The sequence below is a fragment of the Hirundo rustica genome, chromosome 18, assembly GCF_015227805.2.
Source record: "Hirundo rustica isolate bHirRus1 chromosome 18, bHirRus1.pri.v3, whole genome shotgun sequence".
In the NCBI taxonomy this organism is placed as follows: Eukaryota; Metazoa; Chordata; class Aves; order Passeriformes; family Hirundinidae; genus Hirundo; species Hirundo rustica.
Window position 1 is genome coordinate 3,626,908 of NC_053467.1, and position 26,580 is coordinate 3,653,487.

General features: G+C 52.6%; 1 protein-coding gene, 1 long non-coding RNA gene and 1 other non-coding gene across 5 annotated transcripts in view; all 3 read right to left on the bottom strand.

The window, feature by feature from the left end:
• The window catches only part of SEC14L1 (SEC14 like lipid binding 1), a 47,705-nt gene extending 46,008 nt beyond the window's left edge, over positions 1-1,697 (bottom strand). The window contains exon 1 of one of the 2 annotated variants that reach the window (XM_040081588.1): positions 1,623-1,697. The gene's annotated coding sequence lies outside the window, so the exon portion shown is untranslated. Of the gene's footprint in view, positions 1-1,163; positions 1,291-1,622 lie in introns of those variants that run through there. The other variant, XM_040081589.2, reaches the window with a different exon arrangement.
• A 4,569-nt stretch (positions 1,698-6,266) lies between these two features.
• On the bottom strand, positions 6,267-9,639 carry LOC120761041 (uncharacterized). Of its 2 annotated transcripts, XR_005703539.2 has the most exons (4): positions 9,358-9,639; positions 7,030-7,797; positions 6,766-6,948; positions 6,267-6,558 (listed from the first exon to the last, which is right to left on the bottom strand). It is a non-coding gene; the product is annotated as an uncharacterized LOC120761041 (long non-coding RNA). The 2 variants fall into 2 exon arrangements; XR_009208422.1 differs by having other exon boundaries at positions 6,766-7,797.
• Positions 9,640-13,927: 4,288 nt separating this feature from the next.
• Positions 13,928-14,083, bottom strand: LOC120761154 (small Cajal body-specific RNA 16). Its single transcript, XR_005703566.1, has one exon. It is a non-coding gene; the product is annotated as a small Cajal body-specific RNA 16 (non-coding RNA).
• Between the last annotated feature and the right edge of the window lie 12,497 nt (positions 14,084-26,580).

The following is a 26,580-nucleotide window of genomic DNA, read 5'->3' on the forward strand; positions in this document are numbered from 1 at the left end:
TTTAAGACCCAAGAGGGGCCCTGAAAATCTATATATATACATTTCTGTCAGAAATGACTTATCATCTCTTCCAAAGACAACATAAAATTAGCACATTTTTAATCCACTTTTAGTAACAAATCTTCAGCATATTTTATGACTCTTTGTCAGGATGGTGACACTTCCTGTGCTGCTGCTGAGAACCAAACACTGACACATCCCAGCGACAGGCAGAGAAGCATTTCCCAGTCCCCCAGCACAGTATGTGGGCTGCCCTACTCAGAGCAGGGACTGGGTAGGAGAGAAAAAAAGAAAAAATAAAAAATAAACAAAACAGGAAAGAAATACAGAAAGTACAAAAAGAGGTTAAAAAATAAGTGTTAAAAATGCTTGTTTGCAAAAAGAAGGAAGAAAAAATGGATTATTAACGCACACTGATGGATCAAGGGGATTCCTTGATCATCTCCAAAAAAAATTAAACTTTTGGTAGAGAAACTTATGAGATAGATGGGGGGGAAAAAGCTTCGAGAGAAATTCCACTACACAGCCAGAAAAGATTCACTGGCAACACGGACAGGAATTACTCCAAAGGCTTCGTGCCTGCTCTACCCAGCAAAGTGCTTGACCCGAACTCTCTCGACCGCAATCTACGTTTATTGAAAAATTCTGGCAGTAGCACTCGCATATGAATCGCGGGCTGCGAGCCAGCCTCATTTTAGCGAGAAATGGGTTTGCTACAGCAAGTTCGCTTCACTTTTCTGCCCGTAAGGCGCTGCGGGAGCGCTCCCGGTCCCGGAGCTGAGGCAGCGCGGCTCGGCAGCTCCCCGGCTCCGGCCGGAGCCAAGAACAACCCCCCGAGCCACAGGAAAGTTCTCCGACATCCCAGCCTCGAGAAGAATTTACCCGTGACTACCCCGCCTTTTTTTTTTTTTAATTTTTTTTAAAAAACCACCTGAATCAGCACAAACAGCCTCAAACCCTCTCTAATCCCCGGACAAAAAGAGTTACACAACAAAGAAACTCCGCGTTCCTCCGGCCGCGGCGGAACCGGGGCACCCCGGGAGGGGACGGGATGGGGGGGACACCTGTGACAGCCCTGAGCTCTCCCGGAGGGATCCGGGACGCTCCGGGACACCGGTGACAGCCCCGCAGCGACCGGGACACCGCGGGAGCGGAAGGGACACCTGTGACAGCTCCGCGCCGCTCCGGAGGGATCCGGGACACTCCGGGAGGGGACGGGATGGAGGGACACCGGTGACAGCGCCGCGCTGCCCCGCAGGGTTCCGGGACACTCCGGGAGGGACGGGACACCTGTGACAGCCCCGGAGGGACCCGGCCAGAGCCGCCTGCCCGGGGCGGCCGGAGCGCAGCGGCCGCGGCGCCGTCATCACCCCTCCGAGGACCGCGACCCCCGCCCCACCATCATCATCATCATCATCATCATCATCATCATCATCACCACCACCACCACCCCCGTCCACCACGGGCAGCGCCGACCGCTCCTCGGGGCTGCCCGCAGCCAGCGCCGAGAGGAACCGGCGGGGAGCGGGCGGACAATGGGAAAGTTGCCGCGGGGCAGAGCGGCGGGGCCGGGGAACGCGGGGCGCGGGCGGGAGCCCCGGGAGGCTCCGCGCCGTCCTTACCGCTCGGAGCCGGCCGCGCTCTCCCCTCATGCCGCCGGGGCAGCGCCGTCCTGCGCGGGGGGGGCGCGCGCGCCGCCGCCCGTCGTTCGCGGAGCCGGGCGGGGGCGGGCCCGGCGCCTGCGCGCTGCCGGGGGCGGGGACGGGCGGGGCGCATGCGCGGTGGGCGGCGCGGGCTGCCCGCCGGCCGTGAGGGGAGAGGCGGTGGTGAGGCGGTGGTGAGGCGGTGGAGCGGTTCTCGTGGAAAAGAATCCGAAAGGTCGTCGAGTTTCACGCCTTGCCGTGGGCAGGGACAGCTCACTCTAGGCCACATTGCTTCGAGCTTGGCCTTGAACGCTTCCAGAGATGGGGCAGCCACAGCTGGCTCTGTTCCACTACCTCACCACCCTCAAAGAATTTCTTCCAGGTCTCTAATCACAGGGTCAGTTAGGATAGAGCAGACTAAGAGATCACCGAGTCCAACCTATGGACTAACACCACCTTGCCAATTAGAACATGGCACTACGTGCCACATCCAGTCTTTCCTTTAAACTTTCCAGGAATGAGATTAAACAAATCTAAACCTCCTCTCTCATTGTGAAGCCATTCCCCCTTGTCCTGTCACTACATGCCCTGGTAAATACTCTTCCCCCCGTCTTTCTTGTAGGCTCCCTTCAGGAACAGCATGAAACTGAGCCAGGGCAGGTTTAGGTTGGATATGAGGAAAAGTTTTCCACCCAGAGGGTGGCTGAGCACTGGAACAGGCTCCTCAGGGAGGTGATCACAGCACTGAGCCTGTTTGAGATCAAGGAGCATTTGGATGATGCTCTTACACTGTGGGATTCTTGGAGTGTCCTGTACAGGGCCAGGAGTTCTCAATGGTCCTGCTGGGTCCCTTCCAACTCAGCAGATTCTGTGATTCTGTGATTCTATATTGGAAGGTTGCAATTCGGTCATCCCAAAGTCTTCCCCAGGCTGAACAATCCCAATTCTCCCAGCCTTTCCTCATTTCGGAACTGCTCCAACCCTCCAAACATCTTGGTTCCTCCTCTGTACTGGCTCCAACAGGTCCATGTTCTGTGCAGGAGCCCCAGAGCATTCCAGGTGGTGTCACACCTGAGTGGAGCAGAGGGGCAGCGTCCCCCTGTAACACACAGAGTCATGTACACACACCCTGGGTGCAGGAGGGCAGGGACAGTGGGACATGGCACCTTCTGCAGGTACCTCCCATCTCCTCAGCCCCCTGAGCATCCTGTGGTCCCACACCCCTCATGGCTCCCTCAGCCTGGGCGGCTCTGGGTGGGTTTCAGGCACCATCAGGGGCAAGATCAGCCTAGAGCAATAGCACAGCACGGTGCTCCAGGGCCATGGTGCCATGGGAGCGCAGAGACCCAGCTCGGTCACTGCTGGAGCATCTTCTCTGTCTCTGTAATCAGCCAACATTCACCCAGCTCAGGGTATTTGCAGCCTGGGATGCCTCAGAGAGCTCTGTCTCACACCATGTGTGGCTTAACTGGGATGTACTAAAAGCAAGAAGTACAGTTGTGGTTTTTACAGTACCAGAGTATCACAAATGGTGTTAAAATAAGGACTTGGAAGCTAGGGACCCATGTCTCCGCTCCTTTCAGCAGCACTCTTGAGACAGTTTGTTTACCGACAATATCTTTTATTAATGGCTCACTCCCTCAGAAAATAAATCTGCTAAAATTCAGAGCCATGTCCTGACATTTTGATGCAATTCTTTCCCTCGGAAAGCTGAATTTGGTTACCACTAATGAGGGATTAAGCTACCATTCTTTCTTATACAAACCTTGTGTCTTTTAAAGTTAGTCAAGCATAGCCTCTTGTTTGATCTGAACTAGTCCTTACAAGAAGTTGTTTAATGTGTTGAGAAATTGTTCCTCTGAATCTTGTTTCGGTTGTGGCACTTGGCCAGTTGTCTTCGTGTAGCAGGAGTTAACTAGTTAACTGTAATTAGATTTAGTTATCTGATTGATATTCCATGCCATTATGCCTGCAACATCCTTTTCCTGCTCTGAAAGCCTGAGATATAATCCTACCGGTGTAGCAGGGTGAGGAATTTACGCCCACTCAGATTCCTCTTTGTTCATAACATTTCCCTCTTTAGATTCTGAGAAATGTTTTAATTCTTACTGACTGCCTCTATTCTACTTCATCAAATGGCCAGGTAACCAGAAAAGCTTTATTTGGAATTTTAAAGGTGTTTGGAGTTTACTGATAGAGTGAAAATCCATAATTTAATGTCTAAATCAGTCATAGTCTCAGGTGTTTTCTGCAGAAACAACAATCTTAACAAGATAGATGAAGAAGAGGAAATTAATATGGGTTTAAATTTTTCTACTGTTGTTTATTTTCCGGTTACATCTTCTCTTATGGAAGCTCCAGCTTCCATCGTTAGGAGGAATATAATGAATAAATGTGTGGGTGAAATGTTTCAGGAAAGCTGTGAGGTGTGCTGGAGACTGAAGCCCAGAGGACACAGGCTGAAAGTGCAAACCATTCCATATTTTTGGAAAATTAGGAACACAGCCTGCTAGATACGAAGGGAAGTTTGGCCTTAGGGAGGTTATGCAAGGTAGGTCACTTCCCTCCATCTGAGCACTTTCCCTGGATTGCATTCCTTCACGTTATGAACTTTAGTTACACAACTCAAAGCAGCTGTTATCTTGATTCAGGCAATATTGCCATGGAAATTAATGAGAACTATTGGTAGTCAATCCTTTACTATTAATAATAACTAACTGAAAGTGCAGTTGCTTGGGAGCAGTGCGGGGCTGATGCATATGAGAAAAGATTCAAAACCCCTCTCAGCCGTGCTGGAATGCAGCTCAAGCTCCTGGAATTTCAACAGGCAGGAACTTGCTCTGGTTTTTTTTGTTTGCATCCCAGGCAGTAAAGCGATCCTGACTTCTTACTGTCCATCAAGTCTCATCTTCAGAGCTGTTGTGCTAAAGAGAGGAGATTGTCAGCAGTTCATGACAAGAGAGAACGTGTTCACTCAAGGTCTTGCTGCTAATCTGTACATTTATTAAAATATGTGGAAAAGGGATGAAAGTTCGGGTTCAGACACACTGAAGGGCTTCAAGAGCCATTCCCTAACAAATCAGTCCTGTCTGAATCAGTGGAATTTTTTAAGAACTACTGGCTGCATTGAAATAAATACCTGCTTCCTAAACATTTAAACCATGGAAATGGTCCCAAATGACAACACTGCCAGCATGATGGAAATAATAATAAGCATGATGAGTGACAAACAGTTAATGGAACAGAGTTGTGCCCTGGGGACATTGATTCTGGTTTGCACAGTTTTTATTTAATGTATTTCACTAGGTGTCACCGTTTTTGCTTTCCCTTGTCAGTCTAGGGAGAGAAAAACTTCTCTCAAAAGTAACTGTGACCCCTAAGTTCAGCCCTCCAGATTCAGACCTGAACGTGTCCATATTACAGTTGTACATATTTTTGTAAGCTCCCTGGACAGTCCGTGCTGGGGAAACAATGAACAGGAGGAAAAATTTCTCCACGTATCTCTAGAGATCTTAAAGCCCTTCATAACGGCAGGGAAGACACTAGTAATCCCAATACGCAGTATAAATACTGAGGCTCACAAAATGCCATAGGAAAAGTCACACACTAAGTCAGAGAAAGGAGACCAGAGCTCCTCACTTCCTGGGTGGTTCCCTTATTTCCAGCTATCCCTGCCTTTTAGCTCTGCAGTAATTTTCCACTATTCGCAAGATTGGGATTAGGGTAAAATATCTCCAGACTGGCCTGTGTTCAGAGCGGGGATGTTAATGTATGATCCCTAGAAGGTGTTACACTCCGTGATGAGATTTTCTTCAGGATTAAACCAGCCTTTGTTTACCGTAGTTTATTGCACCACAAGTGAAGGTGTATTAACTTTATACCACTATTTAATTTATCTGAGCTTTCCCACAGAAAAGCCCTAAATGACCTGTAGACTGGAGCCTTTTATGTCTTGATGCCACAAACAGGCAGAAACATGGGGTTTTTTTCTGTCCTCTCAAGTGACTGGTAGGAAAATTGAATTGTAGGCTGGGAGCTGGCCAGGAACACCAGCTGCCAGCGCTCGGAGTCCAGCAGATGACATCAGAGCACCGGCCCATTGACAGCAAAGGTTACGCAGACAAACATTAGCAAATAGGACCAAGTCCTAATTCATAAAATAGATGAGTCAGGATGAGCTTGTGGCACATGTCCCAGCCCTTATTCCCATGCTCTCCCTGCAAAGCCTGTACCCGTCCAAGGCTCCCTGCCTTGAGTTCTGTGTCGCTGCTCAGGAGCCCTGCAATGCTGAAACAAAAGTGAGCAGGTGGTGCAGGGGGGGCTGCTTGTGCAGAGATAATTAAATGTGAGGAGCTGGTGGAGTGGATATTCTGGATGAAGAATCAGATCCAACATTTATTCCAATACCTGTGTTGGATGTTTGTAACACCTGAAAGCCCGATAGCAGTGTTTTCTCAGGGGACTGTGAGGAGCAGGGGCTCCCAATAGGTTATTTTATCCCCCAGACATCAGGATGTGGCACAGGTTAAAGAGAACTCACCCTCATGACTTTTTTTCCAGTAAAGGAAATAAAGGTAAAGGGAATAAAGGGAAAAACACTTGGATAATAACTAATTTGCTGAGGTGTTTTATTGATGCTGAAGATGTCAAGCTTGTAATACAGGGACCTGGAGCTGTGAGTGAGGAAGGGTTCACTGGGCTGTTGGGAATGCTCAGCTTTTCTACTTGCCTTTGGAAATAGCCCCTGTGTCCATGTGCCACTCCTTGGGAGTTGCCTGGTACCTGCCTCCCAGAGAACAGCCTGCTTCCAGTTGTCTCTTTAAATGTCTTAAAGCACTGCCAGGATCTGATCACTCATTCCTTAGAAATAGAGGAGTCTCAGCCAAAGGCTCAGCAGAAACGATGAGTAAATTTCCTATAAAAATAAAAACAAAGGCTGTTTACCATCCCTCCATTTAATGAGTCTGACAGTACAAATACTCTCAACTGCTTCAACAAGCACTGAATCAAGCTGCTGGGTCACTCACCGGGTAGAGACTTTGTCCCTGTTTGCCTCTAACATGTTGATAATTACTATTTTTTTTTTTAAATAAAAGAGGAGTAATAAGAAACAATTACTTACTATTAAAAGTATTGCACAAATCCATCTCCTTTTAAAGGACACACTGACTCCACTAGAGCTGGGTCTGCACCCTGTGGGGATAAACACAGCACCTTCCAGTGGAGCTCTGTCAGGACAAGTTGCTTTTGTGACTCCTTCTCCTCCAGCCTCACAGTGCCTGTGTTGTACAGCTTATTCCTGTGCCTGGAGGAAAACGAGGCATTATGAGGCACTTGCACACCAAAATAACTACCAGTATTACTATTTTAGGGTTTATTTTCTAACTTGCAGTTTGTGGACCAGGCCTGTGCTGGCAGCCTTCGTCCATGCTGCCTCAGAACTCGAGAAATGCAAGTTTCGTGACGCCGTTTGCAGACCCCAGAAATGCTACTTATCGTCTCTGATCAGCATCATGCTTTGCATGAATTCCGGTCCTGTATCCAAGGCAATCTCATTATTTGCTATACACACTCGATCTGCTGGCTAATTTCTTTCTCCTTCTCACAGGGGAGGAACCTTCCTGTGCTCCACAGGCGTGCCTGTGCTTAGGAGATTGAAGAAAGCAGGCAAGACGCATGAAAAATGTCACCCCGTGGCGGCAGCGGCAGCCTGAATGGGAGCACAACTCCGAGACAGATGTTCCTTCCAATTGAATTGTCTGTGTCAGTGATTGCAGAGTTCAGCGCTCCGGAGAGGTGTGAGGCGGAGGGCACGGCTGAGCAGAGGGCTGGCTGCAGCCGGGGAGCTGGCACAGTGCAGGCAGCAGCTCTGCTGATTCTGACACGGCTGCAGCATTAATCTGTCGCAGCCTCGAGCACCGCTGGCTGGCTGTCCTGGAATTAATTTGGCTAATGTAGCGCGTGATGGAGAGCCACGTTTGCAATCTCTTTGCCAGGCGAGGCTGGATGGATTGATGGCATCCTCTCCCTGGTTAAGAGAAGTCATAGCAGAGCTCCACTGGAGAGACACGCTCTGAGAGTGTGGCTCCATCCCCCAAGGGCTGAGAGAGAAGATGTTTCACACCTCCTGCCTCTGGAGATTGTCAGGGGGAGCCTGAGGAGACAGGGAAGAGGTGGCATTGTCACAGCGGTGGCATTGCAACCCCTGTGCAAGTGGGAGGTGTCTTTTCTGAGGGCAGGTTTCAGTATCAGTCTCCAAATAACTTGTTTTGACAAAGGGGATGGTCTTCAGCACAGGAAGCCTATTTGCAGCCATGGTTTCAAACTGGTGACTACAGACTAACATGTGACCACTAAGTATTTAAGTTATCTAATGAATAGCTGTTTGATTTGCTTTTGGTCACAATCAGGCTGAGTCTGAATTAAACCAGAGCCCAGTGATGGAAAGGACAGAAATACCCCCAGACAGCTCCCAGGGCAGAGACTGGAAATGAGCCCCATGCTTTCCTTATGCCAAATCCCCAACACCCCCTCTGCTCCTGGGCCCTTGTGGGCCTTTGCTGCACCACTTCTGTGGGGAGCAAGAAAAGAGAGTGTCCTGGAGCAGCCGGGAGGAGGCAGGAGGCAGGTGAATATGGCAGTGGTGGGAGCTGAGGCAGAACCAGCCCAGCAGCGGCTCCAGAGAAGCAGAGGACAAATCTGCCCAGCAGTTCACCCAGAGACAACATCCAGCTTGGAAAGCAGAGGAGGGTGCACAACAGACAGGATGATATGAGAGACCATCACCTGTCCACCAGAGCCCCAGCTAAATTAATTTTGTGTCACAGTCACCAGGAAAGGAGTTTTTGAGGGAGGCTGAGCACCCCTTTACCACCAACCACTCTGTGAGACGCCCTGGGTGAGCAGCTGTGTGCCTCCCCTCCCCATCACTGCACTGGCACGTTCAGGAGCACAGAGAGAACTGGAGCTGATTGCAATAAACCCATTAGCACATGGATGTGAGCCACAACATGGCACTGTGCAAACTAACCCAGAAGGAGGTTTGCAATGTAGGCAAGTTAATTGCCAAAAATAACCCCCAACCCTCCCTGGCTGCTGCGCTTTGCCATGGGAACAATATTGTGCATGTGATCACATTCAGCAGGACACAAGCAGCCTAAGGGTCTTTTTACATTTGGCTTGAAAAGGCTAAAAATAGACCCCAAACCACATTCCTTTTTTGCATTGCCACCTCCTCTGCCTCTTCCTATTCACTGGCACTTTTACATGCAAAGCAGGATTTGGGATTCAAGGCCCCATAATTAGACTCCAGCCTGGCAGCTGCAAGTGGAACAGCTGGAGGTGTTATTTTTACGGGTTATTAATTGACTCCATGAAAGCCCAGCAAACAGAGAGCCAGCGAGCTGCACTCCACAGCCACATGACAAGGTCTTAGTGACAGAAAAAGATAAAATAAAAGAGAGAACGCAGAATCCAAAAGCCGATTAGTTATAGCAATTTCTCTAAAGCTAAATATAGGGAAAAAAATCCTCTCTCATCTTCAGCACCGTTGGCGGAGATGAGAAAGCACAAGGAAGGAGATAGACAGAAATTTCATTTTTCACAGAAGCCCCCATGGCTTGCAGAGAGAAACTGCTGCTTTGGTGGCACTCCCAACACTTAAATCCCACTGTCCCTGGCAGCTCCCCCCGACCAACCCTTGCTCAGCACTCACAAATGCAGCTGCACTTGCTCCAGCCTCACTGCACTGGACAGGGGAATGACACAGGGAAGCTCCTGGTGCCATCCCAGCACCCAGTCATGGCCAGGCTGGCACAGTCCTGGTGCCTCTCTGCCAGCCACAGACGGGCGAGCCTGCAGAGCCGCCCTCAGAGTCCCTGTGGTGCTGCCCAGAGCCCCTCTCCACTCCCTTTAACCCCAGCACCGCCACGGGAAGGGAGCTCAGCATCACCTGTGTGACCCTGCTCAGGCCTGGGGAGGTGCATGTTGCTCCTGCATCCACAGGTGCGGCAGTCCCACATCTCCCCAGGCTATTTTCCCTGGTAAGGCTCAGCCTGTGCCATCTGTGCTACCATCACAGCTCTCCACAAGATCCAAAGCCGTGGTTGCACAGGGATAGACGGCACTTTGGGGACAGCAGGAAGGGAGGAGGCTTTTTCCAGGGGGTGTCAGACCCACAGGTGATGGTGCTGAGGAGCAGAGAGCTGCTTGCAGCTCCCAGGGTTGTGAAACTTTTGGCCTTCGTAGCGTGGGATGGGGATTTGGGAGCAAAGCACAACAAGCAAGCTGAGGAGAGCGACATTTTCCTTCCCAGCTGCTCCATCCGTGCCCACACAGGCGGTGGGATGACTCCGTGCAACTAATGATGCAACGTGATTAGTAAACAAATGATGCATTTGCACCAGGAAACAAACAAACAAAAAAAAAAAAAAAAAAAAAAAAAAAGGAAGAGGAGAGAAAAGAAAGAAAACGAGTCACATTTTGGGCTGGCAGCATGCAGCAGTGAGCTCTTTAAAAATCTGCTGAGGAAGGCACTTGCACAGCACATGGTTTGGGCAGATCAATGAAGCTGCAAAGCAGCCTGGCAGGCACACAAATCCACTTTCTAATGAAATTTACAGCAAGTGGAATTTAGGTCACTACTCGGAAGCATTCAGTTTATTCCAGGCAGCTTTTAAAATATTTAAGAAATAGCTGTCAAATTAAGCCTGCTCACCTCTGACTGCAAGGTCCAACTTGGAGCTGTGGCAGATTTCTTAGCTATGGCTTAAAAATATCTTTTTTTTAAGCTTTCTTTGATTGCCCCCTCCCTTCATCACCACAGCACAGTGATTGGCATCAACTCCTACCATGCAATCCTGGCTCTGGTGGGAGCTGTGAGTTCCAAGGATGCTCAGGCTGTGCTCAGCACCATCCTTCCCGAGGGTCAGGGCAGTGAGACACCAGACGTTGTCCTTCCTGCAGCCTGTGCCCTAAGGACTTCAGCTGCTGCTGAAGGAAGAGCAGTGCTACAGCCAGACCTAAAAACAGCTCTCGAGGGAGCAGCTAAAAGCAGCCTCTTAGCAGAGGTGAGCTTTCAGCAAGGCTGAGCGATGCTGAGTGGAAGGGTCTGGGCTGCACTGCGGGTTTCCAGCGCTATTCCCAGATGTCACACTCCAAAAGAGATATCAGAGCAGCTTCAGTGAGTGGTGGAGAGAGAGGAAGGGTGGCAAACAGGCAGTTCTCTGGCTCTTTACCCAGCAGAAGTGGCCACAGCCCCTAATCTCCACTCACAATTCCTGCAGAGATCAGAGCAGGCCAGACATTTCCGCTTCCAACAAGGCAAAGTTCAAACCCTTACATAACACAGACAGTGTGAGCTGATTGCTGCCCCAGCTCAAGGTCCAGCCAGGGACAGAGTTCAGAGCTCTTCCAGCCTCAGCACAAATCAGGAGCAGAGCGAGGCAGAGCAGAAGGCAGCCCTGGAGCAGGGCCAGGTTTAGGGTGAGGGGAGACACCACAGGCACGGCCAGGGCTGTGCTTTGGAGGACAAAGCATTTCCCCACTGCTCAGCAGCCCGCTCCACCTTGGCAGCTGCCCTCGGCTTGTTCCCCGCAGCCTGGGCATCTCCCCTGTCCACACAGGACCTGCTTCCCTCCCACAGGCTCTGACCAGATCCCAGCACAGCCCCAGCGCTGGGAATTTGGCCTGGGTGCAGTTGAGATGTAACACAGGTGCAAACACCTCTGCCTCCTTCCTCGTTAACACATAAATATCCATTTCACGCTCAGCTGATGGAGCATTTGTTTGGCTGGGTTATGATCCTGGCTGCTGCTCCACAGCTGGCTCTGTACCAGGGGGTCACGGTCCCTGATCTCCCTCCCATCAGCACTCCTGGCCATGGATGAGCACACCAGAGCACACTCAGACACCATCCCTGTGTTCATCCTGACCCTTCTTCCACCTCATTGTCGCTCCTGACAGAGTTCCATGTCCATCCCTGCAGCCCTCCTGTCCCTTTTGCGCCATTCCTTGCCCATAGAGATGTTATTGAGTCTGGAAGAAGTGATCCTTGGATATAACCCTGCTCTCTGGGACCCCTCTTCCCTCTATGACATTTTCCATAGAATTCCTCCAAGAAGGTCCCTGGAGAGGCCAGTTAACTCTTCCCATGCCTGGAGCTCTGACTGGACATCCCTGGCAACACACAGAGGCCTCAGGCCCTCCTGACCCCAGAGAGCTGCACATCCCACCCACCTGTGGAGCTGCTCCCCTCCCAGATGGATCCAACTCCAAAATGTCTGCAGTACCAGCAGCTGGAGTGGAGCCTGTGTTCCTCCACATGCCCAGCCACAGCATCACCTGCTCACCCACTCATCTCTCCTCTGGGAGAGCTGGAGCAAAGGCAGCACTGCTGGGTCCAGCTCTGCTCTGGATTTCATTCTTAATGAGACACCTGGAGGCAGAATTTAGCAAGGAAGAAATCCTGTACCTGGCCAAGCAGCCAGCGTGGGCACCTTGAGCTGAGCAGCACATCCAGAAAGCACAGCGAGCACACAGAGCCCAGCAAGCAGCTCGGGCTTACGGAATTTCACAGCACACTGGTGTTGGGCTTGGCTTAGGAATGTTGCAGTCCAAGTGGAAGCTTTCTCTAGGAAGGGAAATCTAGGAGCCAGGCTATTGTGCAAGTGAAACATTTGTCCCTGCTGTTTAGATACATGCCCAAGGAAGGAGAGGTAACTTGGAATGTGCAAGTTTTCCCTTCAGGAAACCTCGTCCAGGAGCTGGGCACGACCTGATCCAGCCTAGAGCAGAGCTGCCTCCCCTGCACACTCCAGCGGCTCTTCCTGGCTGCAGGCTGGCCAGGGACATCCCATGGAATGCTCCAAGCCCTGCTGCCAGTTGTGTAATGCACAAGCAGCCTGGGCTGCTGCCAGGGTGCAGAGCAGGGATCTGCCGAGGGATGTAATCCTGCCGTGGCCTCGCTGCCTGCGCATCCAAAGGCTCCCAGCTTTCCCATTTCCGTGAAAACAAAGGATTGTGCGGAGCTCCACACCCTCTAGTGGAGGTGGGAGCTCGGCACACCGAGATGCTCCCAAACCCCACAGCACTGCTGAGCTCAGGTCGGGATCGGATTGCCAACAGCTCCCCAAGCAGGGCTGTGGCAGTGCACATCTGCAGGGTGTGAGAGTTCTCTGCCGCCTGCAGCACTTCGACACATGCCTGCTGTGCTCGGGCACAAAAGCCTTAAATAAGAAGAAAGAAAGTCAACTTTGAGAAATGGATTTTATTCATGTTCACCATCCAATCAGGCACAACTTTCTATAACCTGCAGGAAAGGTGGAGGGGGACTTTTTACAAGAGCATGGAGTGCCAGGAAAGGGGGAATGGTTTCAACAGGCACAGGGAAGCGTTAGATGGGGTATTAGGGAATTAGGGAGGGTGGGGAGGCCCTGGCACAGGCTGCCCAGAGAAGCTGTGGCTGCTCCATCCCTGGACATGTTCAAGGCCAGGCTGGGCACGGCTTGGGGCAGCCTGGGATAGTGGAGGTGTCCCTGCCCATGGCAGGGGGTGTAAGGAGATGGTCTTTATGGTCCTTTCCAGCCCAAACCCTTCTCTGATTCTGTGATAACCCAAAAAGACCACACAGGTATAACCAAACTGCAAGAGCAGCTCTCACCATCCTGCACTGCAGAATCACCTCTTGCTCCAGGCACCTGAAAATAAATAACCAGGATGTTCAGCCAGGAATGCAGCTAAAGCCAGAGCCCCCCATGCTACACAGACCCACTGCCTGGATCAGTGTTAACTGAAGCACCATCCCACCCCAGCTCTCCATAAAATCCTTCCCAAAAGCACACCAGAGCCACATCACCCAACCCCAGCAACAACAAAAGGACTTCTTATTTTGCCAGGAGCTGGGATCACTGTAGTGCCAGGTTCCCAGCACAGCCCTTCCCCTCTCCCTTCCCACACTTGCCAGGGCACACAGTCCCTTGAGCTGTCCCCAGGTGAACCCCCCGCTGCAGGAGAGAAACCAAACATGTAATGAGAGCAAAGTACACAGCTTCCAACAAAGCTTTACATTTGCTCAAGTGCAGAAACCAACCTTATCACTATTCCCTGCTACGTGGAGAACAAAGTTGCAATTCAAAGAGTATTTCGTGATAAATCAAGTACCAAGGCTCTCATTTCCACACCTGAGAGAGCACCAGTTTGACTTTGCAAAACATTTTCAAAGGAAGAATCAGTATACATTAAAAAAACCCAGTCTAACTCGTTTTCCCTTGGATTAGGGATGCAGCTGTTGTATGCAGTATCATACATGACCATCAAAATGCTTCATGAATGTTCACACCTGTTACTGCAGAGGTGAGGCCCAGCACGGAGCCCACCTGGGAGCTGCTCTCGGGCGCGGGTGAGGCTGGCTGGTACCACCCAGCAGCCCTTCCCCAGCCCACAGACCCTGTAACCCAGCCCAGGAGGGGCACACGGGGCTCCCACGACTCACCTGGTGCTCCCTCACCGCAGGAATGGAAGCACCGAGTCCCACCTGTGTCACCCTCTGGGGTGCAGCTTCTCTGGGGATGAGCCCCAGCAGGAAATCCTGTGACACACAAAGTGCTGGGACACTCACAGCAAAAACAAAGCCCTGGTCTGCCTGCTGGCCCTGGGGCTGGCCCTGCAGCCCCCTTCCCACGACACTTACACTCCTTATACCCCACGGGCCCCACTCAGCTCTCCCCCTGCTCCCCTACCCTGCTGTGGGCCCAACACCTCCCCAGGGAATATCCACACCCCAGGATTGTCCTTGGACAGCACCCCAGCCTTCCTACCGACCTCCTACACAGCCCCAAAGCCCCCACAGAGCCCCAAACCCTGTGGTCCCCAAAGTTCCAGCCCCTCAAACCCTGCCTCCCCCAGCCCCCACTGCAGCCCCCCATGCCCCCACTACCCCCCTTCGTTGCATCCCAAGCCCCCCACATGGCCCCCAGCATTCCAGCCCCCCCGGACCGTCCTCCAGCCCCACACCCTTCCACCCGTTCAATACCCTCCACCCTGCTTACCAAACCCCCACCCGGATCCAGCCGCCCCCAGCTTCCCCCAAACCTCCATACCCTGCACTCCAGCACCTCGCTTACCCCCCGCTCCGCACCCCTGCAGCGCTCCAGCCCCCCCAAACCCCGAGTCCCCCGAGCCCCCCCCCACCTCCCACACCACCCCCAGCCCCTGCTTACCCGGAGCCCCCATTACAGCCCCTCCTGCACCCACACTCTGCCCCCCAGACCTTCACTACCCCCGGCGCTCCAGATCCCTCCCTACTCCACCTCCCCCGCACCCAACACCCCACGTATCCCCAATCCTCCCTCAGCGCCCCCGTGCCTGCCACGTCCCCAACCTTCCCTAAGTTCCCCCGTGCCCGCCACGTCCCCAACCTTCCCTAAGTTCCCCCGTGCCCGCCATGTTCCCCGACCCTCCCTCAGCGCCACGCGGAGCGGAAGCGTTGCCGGAAGGGCACCGAGAGCAGCAGCGGGCCAGAGCGCCGCGCGGGGCACGGCCCGCCAGGGACAGCGCCCTCGTGCGGTGCGAGCTGGGCGATCCTCCGGGAACTGCCGGGAGTGAGCCCGGGGATCCTCCGGGAACTGCCGGGAGTGAGCCCGGGGATCCTCCGGGAACTGCCGGGAGTGAGCCCGGGGATCCTCCGGGAACTGCCGGGAGTGAGCCCGGGGATCCTCCGGGAACTGCCGGGAGTGAGCCCGGGGATCCTCCGGGAACTGCCGGGAGTGAGCCCGGGAACGGGATAGGAACTGCCGGGAGTGAGCCCGGGGATCCTCCGGGATCTGCCGGGAGTGAGCCCAGGGATCCTCCGGGAACTGCCGGGAGTGGAGCCCGGGGATCCTCCGGGAACTGCCGGGAGTGAGCCCGGGAACGGGATAGGAACTGCCGGGAGTGAGCCCGGGGATCCTCCGGGAACTGCCGGGAGTGAGCCCGGGGATCCTCCGGGAACTGCCGGGAGTGAGCCCGGGGATCCTCCGGGAACTGCCGGGAGTGAGCCCGGGGATCCTCCGGGAACTGCCGGGAGTGAGCCCGGGAACGGGACAGGAACTGCTGGGAGTGGAGCCGGGGAACGGGATAGGAACTGCCCGGAGTGAGCCCGGGAACGGGGCGGGATCTGCCGGGAGTGAGCCCGGCGCTGTGGGGCTCGGGACCGGCAGAGAGCACTTCCCGTGCAGCTCGGGAACGGCCCGACCGGGCGGGGTTCGGTTTTGGAGCTGCTGGTGCAAAGGGAGTCGCGGAGATACTCCAAGGGCTGGAGCCCCTCTGCTCCAGAGCCAGGCTGGGAGAGCTGAGGGTGTTCTGCAGAAGACTTCAGGGAAACCTCAGAGCCCCATCCAGAGCTTAAAGGCAGCTTATAAAAAGACGGAGAGGGACTTTTTACACATGCACATAGCGATAGAACGAGACAGAATAATTTTACGCTAAAAGAAGTGAGGAAGAAATTCCTCCCTGGGAGAATGCTGACACGCTGGCACAGGCTGCCCCGAGCTGTGGCTGCCCCGAGCTGTGGCTGCCCCATCCCTGGAAGTGCGCAAGGCCAGGCTGTCCCACCTGGGACACTGAAGGATGTCCCTGCCCATGGCAGGGGTGGAATGAGATGGGCTTTTAGATCCTTTTCAACCCAAATCATTCCACGATTCTGTTATTATAATCCCCCCAAAAGGCAAAATCTCTGCACACAGGGAGTTCAGAGGCCGTTCTTGGCTGGAGCTGAAACCACACCAGTTAATACAGCAGTTAATACAGAGTAAATCAGTATTTTGGTTTAATATTCTGCTGATGGTTCTCAAGGCTGCCTGTTTATGTTGAATTGTGCTTCACTTTCAGTGACTGACAGCCCCACTCCCGGCTGGGAGAGAGGCTTTCAGCACAAATACAGGTATCTCTCAAGAAATTCAATCACAATTTTCCCTCCAAGACATTTTGGTATAAACAGCCTGGGAGCAGAAAACCACTCCAACACACAAGCAATAACTCGCTCCCCAATGGCTCATTAAAAATGAAGCAGTGTTTAGTTTTATTTCTGCAATAACACATTTTAGCAGACCTCTTATAAAATATACATACAGCTCCAAGCTGTGCAAAAACTGGATGGGAGGAGCAGCTGGGGAAACCAAGCACCGCACCACCAACAAACAAAAACTCACTTTTGCCCATTAAAGCTTAGTGTGGCCCCTGGGTGCTGGCACATCCAAACACAGGGATTGAGTGACACAGGGACAGGTTTGTGCCACCAGAGCCAGCTGAGCTGGTAATTCCACACTCAGGTTCCCCAGGAGTGGGTGCCTGTGCTGCTCAGAGCCTGTTCTGAATGCTAAACTCTTCATTTCCTTGTGATTTTTTTCCTTCTGCCACTTGTAAATACACAGCAGGAGTGTTCTACAAATACCGGGGAACATCTTCCCGGTCCCTGTGAAAGCAGAGGGCATGATCCCTACTTTGCACAAAGAATTGTGATGCAGGGGGATGAATGAAAACACGAATACCTGCAGATATGAGGAGCTGACTTTGCAAAAGCTGCTTTTGTGTTTCTCAGAGCACAAAACCCATCCCTGCTGCCCCCTTAGCAGCGCTCACATGCCGAGGGATATCCCCTCTCCCAGCACAGCCCCGCTTTTCATGCATTGCTGGTTTAATGCTGAAGTCGTAATGCTCAGTGTTCTTTTTCTCCTTACAGATTTCATAGAATCCTTGAGGTTGGAAAACACCTCCAAGATCATCAAATCCAACTGTGATTGCAGTGAAATCCTTTAGGGGTGCTGGGTACCCAGGGAGAGCCCTGGAGCCAAATGTGCAGTGACCAGATGAGCTGGCCGGGCTGTGCTGGCTCCCCAGGCACGCTCAGGAGAGAAAGGGACTTTAACACCCGAGCCAGAGGGGCTAGGACACCTCACAGCCTTGTTTGCCACCGGCCTGGCAGGGAGGTGAGGGACAATCCCACCACGCCACTGTGGGCAGGGACAGCCACCCGTTCCCTCCAGGGCAGGTGCGTGCAGAACAAAAGCATTTCACACCCTCCCACGAGTTCTGTTTGTGAAGGTAAAAGCATTTCAGGCCGTTGTTGCAAGCCAGTGTGTCCTGCTGATCCCCCTGTGCCCCCCTCATACTCTGTCTTTTGCCTCCCAGGGAGCCAGGGGCTGGCCAGCAGCCACACCCCGCAGGATTTCATCCCTCCTGGGTGCAATCCTGCCCAGCTCTGGCCGGCTGCAAACCTTGTGTATCTCATTTGTACAGCCGAGCTCGAGCTGCCTGGCTGATGGCAGGCACGGCGCTGAAAACAAACATTGTTTTTTTTTCCTTTTTGATAAGGGAAAACATTACTTCTCCGAGATTTCCACAGCAGATCAAGCATCAACCTGAATTATCTCGCTCCTCTCTTTCTCCAGGGAGCAGATAATAGGTGGATGTCTCCATCCCTCTGCTTTGTTCCTCGTCACCAGCTTGGCAGCGTGTTGGTTGCTGTTAAACCACGCTCCCCCCGCCTTGACATTTAAAAGGCTGCTGTTTGATTGCTGTCACACTCCTGTACGTGGATCCTTCAACCAGTTCCCTCCTCCTCTTCCCACCAATGATGGATTTTCTCGTTTACTCCACAGTCATTTTCTTTCCTCGTGCCGCGCTCCAGCAGAATGCTTTCACTGTCAGACATGGGGCTTGGCACTTGCCCACGGTGCCACGTCACACCTGGGCAGCTGCGGGCACACTGGAGCTGCCCTGGCTTTCAAACAGTGTTAGGAAAAAACTGAACGTGGATCTGGGAGCTTGGTCCTGCTGGGGCTGGATCCTGCTGCCTTCGGGGTCACTGTTGTGGTGTGGGATGTGTCAGATCACGGATATTCCGGATGGGGTCATTGGTTTCCCCAGCTGATCCATTGCCCCCCGTGGAATATCCCATGGGAGGAGGGGACACTGGCTCCAGGGTGGGAGCGCCTGGGGGCAGGGAGTGGAACCTTTCTGCCTCCTTGGGAGCAAAGCCTGGGATGCACCATCAACCGGAGGGTTTGCAGCTCATCCACCAGGGGAGAATGAATGCACAGAGCAGAGGGTTTGCTGCCACCAGAGCATTGCCAGAAGATCTGCACAGGACAAAGCATCTCAGTGCATCGAGCCCTTAAAATCCCTTTGGGTCCTCCTCTTGGCAAGGTCAGAAATGCTGAGGGTGTGCCAGTTGTGCCAGAAAGTTGGTCTCACGTGTTCAGGTGTGGAGTTCAACAGGTAAAAGTAAGTAAACACAGGTAAAGCTTTTTTTTTACCAGGGTCTGAAATAAAGCTGAGCCCTTGGCCCGTCCACGTTTGTACTCTGGGTATCTCTGACGTGAAAAGCTGCTCCTGGCCTCCTCCCACCACCCAAACTCCTGCTTCTCCCACGGCTGCTCACACGGAGGGACTTCAGAGGATCACGGAATTGTTAAGCTTGGAAGAGACCTCTAAGATCACCGAGTCCAGCCATTAACCCAGCACCACTGTGTTCACCACTGAAATGTCCTCAAGCGCCCCATCCACACACCTTTTAAATCCCTCCAGGGATGGTGACTCCCCTCCATCCTGGCCAGTTTGTTCCAGGGTTTGACAACCCTTTCAGTGAAGAAATTTTCCATAACAGCTGATCTAAACCTTCCCTGGTGCAACTTGAGGCTGTTCTCTCTCATCCTGTCCCTGCTCCCTGGGAGCAGAGCCTGGCACCTCCCTGGCTGCACCCTCCTGTCAGGGACCTGTGCAGAGCCAGGAGGTCACCCTGGGCCTCCTTTTCTCCAGGCTCAGCCTCCCCAGCTCCCTCTCATAAGATTTGTGGTTGCAGACCCATCCCCAGCTCCACTGGCCCTCTCTGGACCCACTCCAGCCCCTCAATGTCCTTTCTGTAGTGACCATCTTGTAGTGCCCTGGTTCTTGGGGACCATCACTGTGCTCCAGCTCCTGCTGCCTCGGAAATGGGCTGTGAGCAACCCTGGCCCTTCTCCAACTTGGAAAGCACATCCAGCAGAGACCAAAAAGCAGGTGTCCCCCCTTGGGAAAGAGTGTCATGTCACCTGGACACCTGAGCCCAAGGCACTCGAAGAACATGCATCCCTCCCATCAGTGATGAGCTGAAAGCTCAGGGATCTCTGCCTTCTCCAGAAAAACTAAGTGAAAATTCCCTGCTCCACAGAACTCAGTTGTATCTGGAATTACTCCCATCAGCATCTCCTCTGTCCCCAGCCCCCTGCTGCAGAGAAGGTTGAAGAGGTTTGTGTATCTAATAAATTGTTATTCAAACACATTTGCTTGACTTGCTTGTAGGGAAACATCCCTGACCAAATCCAGCTGCGCTGGGGAAAGATGTTTTCTCTCTCAGGCACTTGTCGCTGTCCCCAGCTGGAGGTTCCTCTCCTCTCAGCCTGCCAGCTGGGCAGTTTGTGTGCACAAGCCAGTGGAGCCAGCTGGGCTGGTGTCCTCTACTCCAAAGATGACAAATCCAAGAGCTGGTGACCTGCTGAGGAGCACTGCTGTGGCCAGGAGTGTGCTGATTGCAGCACATCCCCACTGCTGCCTCCCACCTACCAGGGGCTTCCTTTTCTTGAATAATAACTCATTGTGGCAAAATTTCTTCCAGATCCAGCTCTGTGTGGCTGTGCTCCCCTTACATCAGCTGTACCAGGTGTGGTTTTGTTTCTGCTCACTCAGGGACGCCAGATGTCAGGGGCTTTCCCCGTTTTTCAGGTGGTTTCAGGGTCCTTTGCTCCCCTGCACAGCTCTGAGCCAAACCGAAGGAAGAGACGGAGTTCTCAGGTTTAGATTTTTCAATGTTGCATACTTCGTTTATTTTTTCTTATCTTACAACTTTCTTGGAGTCCGACAAGATGTTCGCAGCTGCATGGATTCCTCACGTCTCCCCCCGAGCTGGGTTGTCCTTATCTTTTATACTAATTACTACGTATTTCTTGTTTACTATTTCTTACCAATGTCTATCACTATTACTAAAAAGGTCATCTTTACTCTGACCCAATCCTCACTAACTACTTTGTGCCACGTCAATGCAGCAATGGAGTGAGGGAAGGAGAAGGAGACAATGCTCCAGATTCTCCATCTTGTCCCCATTCACTTCAATGCTAGGAACCTAAAATTACTATTTTCTCACCCTGTGATAAGCTAAACTATTATTTTTCACATTCTTGTGGCCTGTAAACCTTCTCTCAGTGTAGGAAGTTTTTCCCATGGACTGAGATCAAAGCCAGTGTCCCTCTGGGCTCTGGGCTGGGGTCCCAGACCCCCCTGTCCAGGTCCCTGACCCTCCAGGGCAGACAAAGGAATGCCCTGGACTCCAACATGGTTTGTCCTCTCCACAGCCAGCAGCAGGCAGTGTGTCATGGAGATGGACAAACTCCTCAGTCACAGACCTGTGCCCACCCTGAGCTCCTCTCTGCTGTCAGGCACATGGATTAACACCTGCACTGCAGCATCCTCAGGGCTCTCCATGGAGCTGGCTGGGCTGGAGAGTCCATCCCCAAACCCACATTGTCCATGCCACAGGGTGCTGGCCCCTGGGATCCCTGAGATGACGTTTGCTGGCTCTGTGGCACCTGTGGGATGACAGTGGGGTGTTCAGTGTGTCTGCACTTCGGGGTCAACATCCATCTCCAAGCACAGCAGACCCTGAGCAGGGGGAAGGCTGGGCACTGCTCAAGTGACTCAATAAAGGGCCATGGCAATCTCTGTTAGTCTGTGCTCAGGCAGCCACGCTCTAAAACACTCCAAAGCACTTGGGAGCTTCCTGTACCCTTCAGAGCGAGGCACAGCCAGAGCTCTGGCTGCTGAAATTATCCCAGGGAAATGCCTCTGTATTGCATCCTGGGGATCAGCTCTGAGATGCTTTGCCCTGACACCCTCTTGTTCCACCAAACCCACATCCCTAAAGATCCCGCAGCCTCAGCCAGGCATTGGCACCACTCACAGAGCCCCCACACCCCTGGCTGCCTCCCCACCACCCCAAAAATCTGCTTAACAGGGCCACAGATGCACGGGAGGCGCTTCCAACACAGACGTCAAGGATGAGTTGGTGCCCTTTGCAATCTCCTTCTGCTGCATTCCTATAGAGTGTGGCCAATTTGCATAATAAACATGAGCTATAAATGTCAAAATCGGCCACATCCTTATCTTATTTTCGGTTCAGACTCTGATTGCATCTTTTTGACTCCAACTTGCCTTTGCAAATAGCTGGAGCCTGGCACTCCGTGGCTGCTGCTTCCCTGGATCCGTGGGGCTGGGCTGCCAGAGCCCAACATCCAGCTTCCTTCGGGCCACCCCAGAGCTCCTGCCTTCCCTGCAGATGCAATTTTAGCGGCTCTGTCACTGCTGCCTGGCACAAGCGGGCCCAGGGAGGAAAGCTTTGAGCCAGGAGGCAGAGCTGTACAGCAGCCTGGCGAGGTGGAGGGCCTCCTCGGCATGCCAAGAGGGAAACTGAGGCAGAACCAGACGGGGGCCTGGCTCTTTGTGGCAGATCCACGCCGCAGGTCGAGGTCCCCGGTCTCACCATTGTCTCACCTTGCTCTGCACCGTGTCAAGTGCCACGAGAATGGAATCACGTGGATGCGTTTTCACAGGTGCCAGGGTGAGGAGAGACGGCTTCAAATCCTGCGCTCGTCCTGCTGAGCTGTGGATGAACCCCATACAAATCCTATATAAACCCACCTGCTGCTCCCCGTGACGGCCCCGCTGCCTGCATCCCATGGCTCCTGCGGGACACGTTTGAGCCTTGTACCTAAATATTTCCAGATCCCTGCAGCACCGCTCTTCGTTCCGCTCTTCAAATGCAAATGAGGATTTGCAGGAAACCATTTGATTCACGGGTTCATCCTTTATTTTGGCAGATAGCATCAGTTAAACGCCCGCTTATTTCTGCTTTCTGAGAACAATATAAACCACTTAAGTACACATGCAAGACAGACTGAGCCCTAAGTGCTTATGAGCTGTTTGATTTACCGAGGTGTCTTTATCTTCGCCAAGTATCTCGCAAAGTCATTTATTATTTAGCAGTAAATTAAAGTAGAGGGTCTGTGATTTTCAACAACAGAAATTAATATCCCAGCACCCCTTTGTGCCATATATATCTAAAATTTACAGCACTGGAACCGGCCCGACAGCGCTGCAAAGCCGTCGGTTTCCTTTCTCCCCTGTTACCTGCTGATCACTGCTGAGTAGCAGGAATAAAAAATGGACTGGCAGGAGAGACACTCCAACAGGAAAGGGTAGTTTTAAATTAAAAGTCCAGTTTTTGTGGTGCTCAGGAGGCCCCCTTTGCTTCCCACTGCCCTCCTGCACACATCACTTACGGATAATGAAGTGAACAGGCAGCAATCTCGCCTTGAGACAGCTGAGTTTTAACCTCTCTGGTTCTGTGCTTGGCAACTAATAATAATAGTAGTAATAATAACAACTATTATTACTACTACTTCTACACCTGCAAGCTTTGGAGACACACGCTGTTGGATTCTTTGTCCACCTGTCCACAGTGGAGGTACAGAATCAGAATTCCAGAATAGTTAGGGTTGGAAGGGCTCCCTGGAGATCGCCCAGTCCAACCCTGCTGCCAAGGCAGGGTCAGCTGGAGCAGGGGACGTGGAAACACATCCAGGTGGGTTTGGAATGTCCCCAGAGCTGGGGACTCCACAACCTCCCTGGGCAGCTGCCCACTCCATGGAAACAGTTCCTCCTCGCGTTGGGGTGGGACTCCTGGTGTTTCAGTTCATGGCCAGTGCTCCTCGTCCTGTCACTGGGCACCCCTGAACAGAGTCTGGGAGTGTTCCCTGCACCATCCCCTGCAGAATGGAGCAAGAGTGGCTGTCCAGAGGCACAAGTGACAGCAAGGACAGAGCTCTTCCTTCTGAGGCTCCATGGACTCCTAAAGCCCAGGGGTGACTTCAGGAACAAGGCTGGGCTGTCACATTGGAGAACAACACATCCCTGGAGCTCCAAGCCCTTCCTTTGGCTCTGTGCCTGCTCAGCACCAGCAGCCAGGTTCAAGAGCAATATCATGGCCAGAAAGTTTTATGGGCTGTGTCGGGCTCTGGCTGACACAAAGCAGCCAATAATTTATAGCAATCTCATGTACTACAAAGGCAAAACATGTCCCTCTTGGATGGAGCTCTGCGAGCCGGAGGGATAAATCAGCTCCAGCAGGGAGCAAAGATGAGAAAAGAAGAAAAAAGACCCAAAATATTCTGCTTGGATCCTTTGGAAGGAGGAGAGAGAAGGCAAAAAAATGCTCTCCTGGGTTGTGTGGGCTGGCCTGAACACGCCCTGGGGCTGTGCTGTGGTTTCTGAGCCCTGCCTGGACAGTCACCTCCAACATCTCCTTCCATCACCTTTTGTCAGTGCCCACATGAGCCTGGACAGTCACCTCCAACATCTCCTTCCATCACCTTTTGTCAGTGCCCACATGAGCCCCCCGTCCCCCTGGAGCCCGCCTGGGCTGCGGAATGAGGAGGTTTTGTCCCCCAGAGCTGTGGAGGGGCTGGGGGCTGCTCTCTGGCTGGTGGCAGGGGAGCACTCAGCAGCCACTCCTCATTCCTGCCTGGAGAGGAGGCACTGCCACGGCACCGTCCTCAGGCCTGGCACAGGGTTTGTGCTTTTGGCCATCAAATCCATCCTCTGGAATAACCCCAGGAAACTCAGCCAGGAGGAACAGCACCCATGGTTGCTTTCTCCAAGCATCACCTGAGCCCACAGAGAGCAGCACACCCCAACCTCCCAGCACCTGCAGAGCTGTTTCACTGCACCAGTGACCAGAGTTCCCTCACACCAGGACCAGTGGCACCCCTGCCACGATGATTCTGCCACAAGGACCAGGCTCCCTGGCCTGCTGATCCCTCATTTCCACCACATTCCCACAGGCTGGGTCATTCCCAAATTATATGTGTGCCCTTCAATTTCTCAGCTAAATTAAGAGAGTCATTTGTCTTACAGCCAGCCAGATAAAAACACGGAAAGACATCAGGAAACTCAGCCTGTAACAAGTCACGCTTTCCCTCTCTCTTCTCCTCACTGTGGAGAAATTTCCAAGGAGAAACCGTGGCAGCGCTATTTGTCTTTGTTTTTGGGAAGAAAAGCCAGCTGATTAAAAGCAAACAAAAAGTTAAGAGCTGTGGAGTCCCAGAGGCTCCCTTGCAGGAGTTCAAAGGAGAAAAAAGAATAAAAAACCTTAAAACATTAGAGCAAGACATTTAAGCTTTGAAGACCATATCAGTTATGGATGAATTAAAACACACAATGATTAGCACTGAAAGCTCCAATACCTGAGGAGATGAGGAAAATTGGTTTCTTCATGCTCATCAAGCCCTTCCAGGGATGCTCCTGCCAGGCTGGGACTGGGAGCCAGGCTCTGTGCTGTCACCGGCAGTGTCTGCGCGTGGTGCCTGAGCTGGGGCCGGGGTTATCATCGGGAAACACGCTGCTGCCTGCCTGGCTCGGGATCGCAGCCCACCCTGGGAGCCTCTGCGCCGCCCCCAGGAGCTGCGCCGATCCCCGGGATGATGCGACCTGCAGGTGGAGATAAGCAGGGAGGACAAAACTCCTCCAAGAGCCCCGGGAGGCACCTGAAGTTCATCTGCTCGGCCTCTGCCAGCTGCAGATTACAGGCTTTAATTTTCTTCTTTCCAGTGGCGAGAGAGAAAGAAAAAAAAAAAAAAAAAAAAAAAAAAAAAAAAAAAAAAAAAAAAAAAAAAAAAAAACCACACAAACAGTAAACAGGAAAAAAAAAAAAAAAAAAAGCCCATCCTGCATGCAAAGCATGATGCTCAAATAAATACCACGGCTATGTTATCCCATTAAAAAAGCATTTAGCTCCGAGCTTTGAACACCTCGAGCCGCAGGATGCCGGGCTCTGGCTGTGGAGAGCGAGGGGCATCGGAGCCTGCCAACTGCTCCTGCCTCCTTGGGAAACCATTCCCTCCTGGGGCAGAAATTATTTAACAGAGCCAGCGACAGACCTGCCCGGGAGTTAATTTACTTCAAAACCAACAAATTAGATGAGGTTCCTCTGTAGATGGGGAGTCCTGAGAGGGGAGGGAATTCCAGCTCTGCTAAAGTTCCACCTTCCCCTTTACAATCGTGCCAGGCTCTCCTTGCTCTGCCCCTCGCTGCCGTGGAGCTGGGAGCGGAGCTTTTGAGCTGCTAATTCCTCTCCTGGTGCTGCAGAGAAGGGGATGGCTGGACCATTGTGCTCTGACGGTCCTCGGAGGGCAGCGAACCGACACGATCTGCAGCAGGTGAACGGGGAGGGAGCGCTTCCCTGCGCGCACACGCAGCGCCGGGCAGCGATAAGGATGCTCGGTGGGAAGGGAAAAAAAAAAATACAAGAACCCAGGGAGATCTCTATCAAATAATGTGTTCCTGTACGAGCGATTCTCAGCAGTGGGGAGGCCGCGCTGGGCTCCGCGGCACTTTGGGAGGGAAATTCTGAACAGAGCATAAAATTCTGTTTGTGCAGCAACAAAGTCTATGGAGCTGCTTTCTTTTATTATTATTATATTTTTATTTTTGAGGAAGTGCTAAAATGAGGCAGCAAGGGCCAGCTCCAGCCCTTCCACCCGTGCAGGTGCTGAGGGTGGGTTGCATTGCTGTCTGCCCCAGCTCAGGCTCTACAAACTCTGTCTGCAGGTGCATCCCTTGTCCTTGGTGGGGTGACAAGACCAGGGATGTGCCACCCACCTCCATCCCTCTCTGTCCTCAACATCCTCTTCACAGGTCCCTCTCCTGCTACTTCTTTCTTTATTTCTTTTTTTTTACACCTGCCCCCCCTCCCCCGTCCCATTTTACAGCTTTTATCTCAATTCGAGCAGATCAAAGCTGACCCATCCTGCCAAAACTTTCATTCCTTTAGATGGGAAAGATGTGAGACACCCTCAGGACTGATGCCTCCAGCAGC